A 10,031-nucleotide genomic window follows, 5' to 3' on the forward strand; every position below is an offset into this window, starting at 1 on the left:
TCATTTGTTTTGTGTGTTTTTTTGAGGCACTGCTACAGCACAGTGAGGTATAATGTTGGATTAAAATTTCAGTAGTGTGCTTTAAAAATGGTTTCTATATCATTATATGTGTCAAATACTAATACATAGCAGGTAAATTGGAATATATTCCAAGTGTTCTAACATGCTACAGGAAGGGGTGCTTACAAACCTTAGGTGTCTCAAGTGCATCAAATAGAGAGCACTTAAGCCTTCCTGGCTCTGCCTCTGACTGATGTTGCTGCAAGCAAGTCACTTCACCTCTGTTTGCCTCTCTGCTTCCATTCCCAGGTTTTATCTGTCTTTTCTATTTAATCTGTGACTTCTTCATGTCAGAGAATCATTCTTTCTTGGTAGAGTAGAATAATCAAATACAAAAAAGTTTCCTTGCCTGCAAGGTTGTTTAAACAAAGAGAAACATGTCTCACCCATTGACTTGAGTTCTGCCAGTTCTTAGAACTCTATGCTTAGCACAGCAGAAGTACAGCTTGTTCTGATCAGAAGTTACTAGCCAACAGCTCCCTCACCCTCTTTCTTCCTTCCTCTTAATAAGCGATATTTCCAGCCCTTAATGGCAGCTCATTAAGTATTTGCAGGGCTGGGTGCTCTCTCTTATCTCACACCAGTGAAGAGATTTAAGGTCTGATCCTGCACTTACTGAAGTCATGGCAAAGTTTCCACTGACTTCAATAGTGCAAGATCAAACCCTTCACCTCGTCATTGTCCATCTGAGTGTGAGTTACGTATACCAGTCACATTGTTATTCTTTAGGTTCCAAGCCTGCTTTGGGAGGCTTTCCATTCATGTGGCATCAGGAAGGGATTGCAATGTCTGAGTCCATCTCTTAGGTATTCTCATCACTTCAAGCAGAAATTGCTTTTTTATATACTGCAATTCTATTTCATATGACATTATTTACAGATCTGGTACATAGAACATTATTACCCCTCTTACAAATGCACCCTTTCTATAAAATGTGACTGATTTACTTGTAAATCATTTCAAAATGAAACTGGATCAAAGGATTACATATTATGAGTCAGATGCTGACACCCCTACTCATATTGAGTAGTACCATTAACATAGAGTCGTACCCTCTCCCTGAGTAAGGGCATTAGAGTCTGGCCCTAAGCTGCTTTGTAAGGATTGTGTTGTTGAAGAAAAATGCCCACAGAACTTGTAAGGTGCAGTGGTAAGTTTCAGTTTCAAAATACATGAGTTTTAGGGAATGTCTGTCCTGCAGCTGGGCGCATGCTTCCCAGCTCTGGTAGACAGTCACATGCTTGCTATGCTCAAACTCCCACAGTAAAAACTGGGGGGGGAGCAGGGGCAGCAGCTCAGCTGCCTGAGTGCAAACCTGCCTAGACTCCTACATACTCAGGCAGTTAGCCCAAGCTGCACCTGTGCTACTCCCCACTACACTGCTATTATTAGCTAGTTACCATGTGTCTGATTATCTGAGCTGAGAAACACACTCCCAGCTGCAGTGAAGCCCTCCAGTAAGGCTATGCCTACACATATCTAACTCTCATTGACCTAGCACTAGTGTAAACAGCAGTGTAGCCACGGTAGCACTGGCAATGGCAACAGAGGCAGAACTGAACAGTGTAGAGTACTTACCGACCAGATCAGGAAGGTTTGTACGCGGCCCAACTCAGCCATGCTACACTGCTCTTCGTACTCATGCTAGCTCAATGAGAGATAGCGCAAGTTGTCATAAACAGATAGTTAAGGGTTAATGTCTCTTTTACCTGTAAAGGGTTAAGAAGCTCAGTAAACCTGGCTGACACCTGACTAGAGGACCAATGAGGGGACAAGATACTTTCAAATCTTGGTGGGGGGAAGTCTTTATTTGTGCTCTTTGTTTTGTTTTTCGTTCGTTCTTGGGACTGAGAGGGACCAGACATCAATCCAGGCTCCCCAAATCTTTCTGAATCAGTCTTTCATGTTTCAAACGTAAGTAGCCAGGCAAGGCGGATTAGTTTATTTTTGTTTTCTCAACTTGTAAATGCTTCTTTTTGCTGGAAGGATTTTTACCTCTGTTTGCTGTAACTTTGAACCCGAGGCTAGAGGGGGTTTCCTCTGGGCTATATGAATCTAAGTACCCTGTAAAGCATTTTCCATCCTGATTTTACAGAGATAATTTTTACCTTTTCTTTCTTTAATTAAAAGCTTTCTTTTTTAAGAACCTGATTGATTTTTCTTTGTTTGAAGATCCAGGGAATTGGGTCTGTACTCACCAGGAGTTGGTGGGGGAAAGGAGGGGGGAATGGTTAATTTCTCCTTGTGTTCAGATCTAAGGGGTTTGGATCTGTGTTCCCCAGGGAAGGTTTTGGGGGGACAGGGAGTGTGCCAGACACTAACTTCTGGCTGGTGGCAGTGTTACCAGATCTAAGCTAGGAATTAAGCTTAGAAGGGTCCATGCCGGTCCCCACATCTGTACCCTAAAGTTCAGAGTGGGGGAGGAAACCTTGACACAAGAATATGCACATGAGCAGGAGAATTACACCCCTAGCTAATAGGGTGGTCATAGTCTTAAATGTCTCCTCACCTACTCCCAATATAACACTGTGAAATCTTTCACTAGACTATGTAAGTGAAAAATGTCAGCAAGTAGAGCTTTTTGCACATGAGCTTCAGTTGCAAGAGTTTGATACAATTGGATGTGCACATTAATGATAAAGCTAGGGTTAGACTGTGGCCCATCCTGCCTGTGGTTCCAATGTAGAAAGGGGATTTAAACCAGGCTCTTTCTCCCTTTTGATGGCATGCTGAACAGCTGCATCTTGCACATAGGAAGAAGCAGCATCCATAGAGCCACTGTGTCCTCAACTCATACAGATGGGTAGGACGGGGCAAAGTGTTGACTCTACTCTTCCAACATACTCAGTGGTAACTTACACCAGCACATCAGGGAGCATACATTGTGACAGGTATGGATAGACCTGTTGCAGTGTACCTACTCCCTGCCTGGTGCTGCGGGGAGACAATCTCCCTCCTGGACTCCTCAGAGGCCATACAGCAGTGTGCTGCCCCATACTTCCGACTACACTCATAATATCACAATCAAGCCTTTAGTGAAAAGTAATAGCCAATTGCAAAATGAAATTAACAGTATAGCCTGGTATAGGGATGGTAGTTAAAGCTGCATAATAAATTCTAATTTGTAACGTATTTAATAAATTATTATTTGACAAGCAGTAGGCCAAATGTCTGGTCACACAAAGAGACTGAGTTAGAGTTGAGCAGACACATTTTTGAGAATTACTGACTTTTGAGTGTATGGTTCTAGCAATTATTTTTTCCCCCTGAAATAGCCAAAGCCAGTTTCATTTCAACCGATATAGCTTCAGTATGAAAAGCAACTGGAAAGGTCTGTGAGGATGAGTGGGAGATGAGAGAATGAAAACCAGCAGCAAAAGGGAAGAGAGAAGGGAGAAGAGAGAGTGGTCTCTTATTTCTGATGTCACTATCCTACCACCTAACAATTGACTGCTCAGCAAATACAGCAGAGGGAAGAGGAAAAAGAGAAGTGAAGAAGGAGAAAGGGAAGACTATGGAGAGATGATCTCCACCTCCACCAGCCTGTGAATTTTTCATCATACAAGCTATTACAAACATAATGTACCTTATGTTAGCAGCTTCTTCTCTTTTGACACTAAAATACAAAGTGTGTGATATTACTCTGGTTTAGCAATGACATTAATTAAACATTCAGCTCCGCATTAACAAACATCACTCAAGATGATACACTACCTTTGTAGTGGTACACATTCCAAACCTCCCTATAAAGGGTAAAAAGTGAAGTTCTGAGTGCATGCGATGACAAACAATTTTGCAAACAATTCCATTTGATCCAAATACTTTACAATGGATGCAATTCAACCAAGCATAGAAGGCCTTCACAAGGCCACTTAGGCCTACCATGAGGAAGTGGCTGCAGATGAAGAGGAAATGCAGGGGAGCTTCAGCACATCCTGTATAGCCCCAGAAAAACCCAGAACAGGCTGGTGCAGAGATAGACCTGAGGAGGGCCATGGAATCCACACTTATGAGATCCATTCTCTGAAAGCCCACCTATAGGGTCTGTTGTGGAAAACTGACCACACGATTGATTTTGGATCAGACAGCCTGAGGCTCCTTTATTTTATATGAGTATATATGCAAGGAGAGTCAGCATGGCCCCATGCAAGGCGGCAAGCTGCTCTGCCCTCCTTAAATTTTAGCTAGCTTATAAAGATTAAAACCACAGACAAATTACACATACTTCCGTATTAATTACCTTATTTGGAATACATTGCAAAATTAATATAGGACAAAAGCAAAAACAAGCGACTCGCCCACTAGGCCCCCCCGTTACTCACTGTCTGTTCTTTTGCGGTCAGCGACCTTTCTAACACAACTGTTGTGGTAATATATTTCATAAGCCTGGCTATTGCAAATTATGCTACTTGAGGACTTTATCACTCTGTCCCCTCATGCCCTTTATACACACAAAGCCATTGTTCCATTTTGGGAACTTTCCACTGTGACTCCTTTTACCCCTTGACACACACAAGCAACTTTCCATGACTCTTTCATCACTCTGTCCCCCTCCTCTCTGCCCCTTATACACAGAGACAAGCTGAACCAAAGTTCAACACAGCCTAGTAACAAGCTTATCCAAAGTTTAGGCCTAAAAGCCTGGCCAAAGTTTTAAGCCCCCCATATTTTCCCTCACAGGTCTGATCCAAAGTCCACTGATGTCTGTAGGAGTCTTTGGCTTTGGATCAGGCCTATAGATGATACTATCATTATTATTCCAGCTGTAGGGGTAGAATAGCAGACATGCAAGGGCCCTATTGCATCCCCCAGTCTGCCCAAGGGAGGAGGGGTGCATCCCATCCCAAGCCCTGCACAGTTCTTAGCCTACATCAGAGGAGGGTGAGTGAATTGTATTCAAATTTTCAGGCAATGAGCCAGATCATCACTTGACATAAATCACTATAGCTCCATAGAAGTCAATGAAGCTGTGCCAATTTATACCAGTCACGGATGTAGCCCATCATCTAAATGTTTATTTTGATTGCTCATTGTGCTCATCTTTTATTCAATTATGGTAATATATTGCCATAAATTATTTATCAAATTTGCTTAAACACACATACATTGTGGAGAGAGATAATACAATTGTATATTTTTTAACCATAGATCACAGTTGATTCATAGATTGCAAGGCCAGAAGGACCATTGTGATCATCTAGTCTGACCTCTTGGATAACACTGGCCCTAGAATTTCCCCAAATAACTCCTACAGCTTATCTTTTAGAACAACATCCAATCTTAATTAAAAAATTGTCAGTGAGGGAGGTTTCACTTTAAAATGATTTTGCTAATACCTGGCCGCAATACTATTATATGGGTTACTTTATGATTCAGCAACTTTTATACCTCATTGCCTAACAAATAGTGGTAATAATGAATGAATATCCAGTCTCTGTTCAATTCTTCAGCGCAATTAATGCTTTCAAATTATTTTGAAGTGCAGAGAGCAGCAAGTCTATGAAATATTTATGAGCAAGTACATCATGCCCATAGTGGTTCTAGTCTGTGACTGCAACATATGGTTTATAAATTGAAACAGGTGTGGGAGAACAGGTGGTCACAGCAATGCAAGGGCACATTTGGAATTTACCATGGGGAAACAAAAATGATAAAGTGGCTCTGTTGGCTTCTAGGGCAACTTGCAAATTTGATGACATAAATCATAAAGTTCTTCACAGGGGCAAATCCTAGTGTTCATGGTTTTGTAGCAAACTTACTTTGTGGAATAAAACATATGGCATCTGTGAAGCAAATGGTTTCATCACCCAGTGTACTGCACCGTACTGGCTGTGGCAAATCTTTGTCATATACCTTCATATTGACTGAAACGAACCCCCAAAATAATGCTTCTCATCACTTTCACAGGAATTAAGCTGGGGGGGGATGGGGGAGCTGTGGTGGGACAGAGAACACAAGATGTGGGGAGAAAACAAACTTGGGATAGGGTCAACTAAGATCTCATCCAAGGTATAACAAAGGTACCAAATTCTACTTTCAACCCATACCATTGTTGATTGATCTCTAGACATATTAGCTGATGTTCTTCTGTATCTGTGATCATATTAATCTCTATAAAGGGCCTAACCCACCATCAGCTCATATTCAAGTCAGTTTGGGCTGCAATATCTGCAGTGTGGCTGAAATTCACCCCTATGCAGGGGGCCAGCACAGGGGCTATGAAGCACTTAAATCCCACTTTCTGGACTTAAACAGATTTTAATGCACAGGCGTTGTACTTGCTTTCTACACAGAGCTAAGTTTTGCCCCGTGGACGTATTCCCCAACGTTAAAACACTGAATGTTTTACGAAGCCTCAGTAAAAGTCATATGCACACAAACTGCTCACTAGAATGAATGGGCTGATTTGATAGTTGTCAACTGGATTAGAAAAAAGGGACAGTTTTGGAATCAGAAACATCACATCATCACTTTTGGGAGCACACATAAATGTTGATGCCCAAGTGTAATTAATAAAACAAGCACAACTATGAGTTCAAAATATATTTGGGCTCTATATTTATTTTCTAAACTCTCTAATCTTAGGATCAGTCACAGAAGTTGCAGGAACTGTAAATTTTACTCTGGGAATAGCTGAGTTCCCACAACCCCCATTGATGTCAAAGTAAGATTGTGAAGTCATTGTGCTTACGTTAGTGTATTGGATTTATGCATGTAAATGTATGTGCTAAAATGGATGTTCTGTTTAATATTCCTGAACTAGAAGACCTTAAAATAAAATTAACTAGTTCTACACCATCCTAGAGGCCAAATTCTTTTTGGCATTCAGATGCTGAAAAGCTATTTCCAGGAACATAGGAACAGACACATCAGATCAAACCAATGGCCCATCTATACAGTATTTTAAGCAGCTTATCAGCTCTCACAGTTTACCTTTAACATTTCTGATTCAAAAACTGTCTGCTTTTTGTAATCACATAGACAACAATCAAACCAGATCATTGATTCCAGGAAGCAATTTACCATATGTGCTTCAAAGTTGCTACTGAGGCTCTCTAAAGCATTCATCACTAGTGTGATGTTGGGGAATATGCCTAAACTGCAAATTTAATAAACTTTTACTCAATTATGCTATTGTATGCAGTCAGAACTAGACCACTGATGGCCCAAATTCCTCTGTAGTGTAACTCCACTAAAGTCAATGAAGTTACAACACGGTGAATGTAGTCTATTGTGCTTCAAATTTACTACTTCCTTCTATTCATCCCAGTTCCTTTTTTTACAACATCTACTGCTCTTGCTATTCCTAGTGCAAGGCAGCAAAAATTACTTTATAGGAGAAGTTAATTCACCTTTTTTGCACTAGGAATAGCAAGAGCAGTACACCTACCACACAACAATACTGTGGACATTTAGATATAAACATTTTTTTCTGAAATATGCCTTTATAGAAAATCTGATCATGATATCAGTTCAGGAAAACATCCCCCAAGCTTAAGTTCCATTAAAGTCGGTGAGACTTAGGCATATGTGTAACTTTAAGCATGTTTTGAGCCACCTTCCCAAATCATGACCGATTACTGGACATTACAAATAAAGTGAGCCTATGCAACTGAGTGTATTGGTGTTGCTCTCAAATCCTTTTAGGACCTGAACTTGAATCACTAGTCCTGGCCTCTTTTCCAACATGTATGCACCTGTAAGAGAAAAGTTAAAATAACGCTGTTGGCTTGATAGTTTATTTTCTTTTTGAAACCTATTGTTGTAGCAATTGCTGGGTGAATGTAGTAGAATAATATTGTCTGAACCGAAATGTGTTAACGTTCCATTTGTTTTTAGTTCTGTGGAAGATTCTTATTCTTGTGGCAGAGATCTTCTAAGGAATGTCACTGACTCATATACATGTAAATGGGCATCAAATATAGGAACTGTTATTAACCTTCCTTTGATTCGAGTCCGTTATAAGGAAACAACTTCCATGGGTTTGCAGCGGTGTTACATTCTTTGTATAAATTGTATTTTATGTAAATCTACTATTACAAAATTATACTAGACAGTTCTATCACTCCTTTTCCTGAAGTTTCAGTTTTTGAAAATCAAATGACAATACACCTCTACCCCGATATAACGCAATCCGATATAACACGAATTCGGATAAAACATGGTAAAGCAGCACTCCGGGAGGGCAGGGCTGCGCACTCCGGCAGATCAAAGCAAGTTCGATATAACACGGTTTCACCTATAACACGGTAAGATTTTTGGGCTCCCGAGGACAGTTATATCAGGGTAGAGGTGTACTTGGATCAGCAAAAGAATAGAACAGCTATCAAACACATCAACTGTAAAAATAATACAACGAGGGCAGTTTGAACTCATTTTTTTTCCTATGTGCTCCTGGCCATCATGACTGGGGATGTGTAGAACAATGGTGCTTGAGTAAACTATGCAAATGAATGAGTCTTTGAAATGACTAGAAGAAATAACAGTAAATAACAAATTAGACATCTAAGGGTACAGTATTTAAATATTTAGTGGTATATTTTACATTCATTCTCCTCGGGACTCTACTGACATCTGTAACAATAATATTAGCAAGACTTCAGAGTGAAGAATTTTTAACAAATGTGCAATGATCCTTCTTTCTCCTCACATCCCCAAGTGCATTATCTATATAATAGAACATTTTTGAATGTATGCATATGAGCCTGATTCAAAGCTTCAATGTGCTTAAGGTGAGGCTTTATATAAATAAATATCTGATCATTAGACTCTGCCTGTGCTTAACTAATATTGCAAATGAAACTAGACTGTAGCATACATTTTCCCTCTTAAATTCAGACTAAGGGAAGAACAGCACAGCACAAGTAAATGGATAATGCAGGCTTCACACAGCATTGTGGGAAGAAAAAAGAGGCAGCCTCCACTATGGGTAGTCCCCCCCAAACTGCATGAGTTAGTAGGTTAATGGGTTGTAAGTCCAACCCAGAGTCTAACAATGGTACTGGCCTAGTACACTCTTGGAATATAGGTTCATTTTCTGTTTTTTATATGCCAAGATGACAGTGATCTATTTTTAGCTTTCTCCGTCCAGCAAATGACAGAAGAATAAATAAAGGACATAGAGGAAACCCAAAATTAACTTTGCTAATTCCTGAAATGTATCGAGAGTCTGCAACAACCATTAGTTCAGTAGCAGTGTCAAAAGCCCAGCATCACTTTCACAATTTGTTCTATTAAGAGTAAAGATGAGTTTGAAAAGCTGTATTTTCATTTGGTAAAACCTAAAGAGTTTGGGATATTTATTTGGGAAATTTTGGATCTATATCCTTTATTCTGAAATGTGAATAATGCAATGAACTATATTTCTTATTCATTATTCACATGTGAAAAGATGAAAAACAAAGTTTACACACAACAGAACTGATCAAGTACCCAGCCAGGCACTGTAGCAATTCAGACCACTAGACCATGGATCTCTTTACACCTTGCTCTCCCTTGACATTGCTTTAATCAGAAAGGTCCTTCTTTAAGAAGAACAAACACGTATCATATTTTATCCACTGATCTTTATTGGAGCAGGAATTAGAAGAGTACACAGTCAAGGCAGACTTGCTGTGCCACTTGCTGAAGACAATCTGGTGCTGAAATGAGATCTCCTGTCATAGCACAGGTACAGTGGTTTGTTGCAGTGAATCTCTTGGCAAGTTTATTTTTCTGTTTGCCACTATAAAGATGCATTGAAGAAGGAAATTGCATTTTTCAATCCTTAAGCTAAGATCTACAACATGGGACAGCTGGCAAAACGTAGGTCAGATTTTTATGACAGCATCCCTGTCATAAGATGCTCTGAGTTTGACTTTAGTTTGATATAATTTGTAATTACTTCCTTTAATATAGTGTTGATTTAAGGTAGCAGCAGTCACTGTTAGCTACCATGGTAGTGATGTATCTGGCAACATACTTATTTTCTC

At 40.0% G+C, this 10,031-nt stretch overlaps 1 long non-coding RNA gene across 1 annotated transcript in view; it reads right to left on the reverse strand.

Moving 5' to 3' along the window:
* The window catches only part of LOC120405809, a 93,307-nt gene extending 92,773 nt beyond the window's left edge, over window positions 1-534 (reverse strand). Inside the window, exon 1 of the long non-coding RNA XR_005598902.1 lies at window positions 447-534. This is a non-coding gene — a long non-coding RNA (uncharacterized LOC120405809). The remainder of the gene's footprint in view (window positions 1-446) is intronic.
* Window positions 535-10,031: the final 9,497 nt, after the last annotated feature.

Source organism: Mauremys reevesii, linkage group 5, assembly GCF_016161935.1.
Source record: "Mauremys reevesii isolate NIE-2019 linkage group 5, ASM1616193v1, whole genome shotgun sequence".
Taxonomy (NCBI): Eukaryota; Metazoa; Chordata; order Testudines; family Geoemydidae; genus Mauremys; species Mauremys reevesii.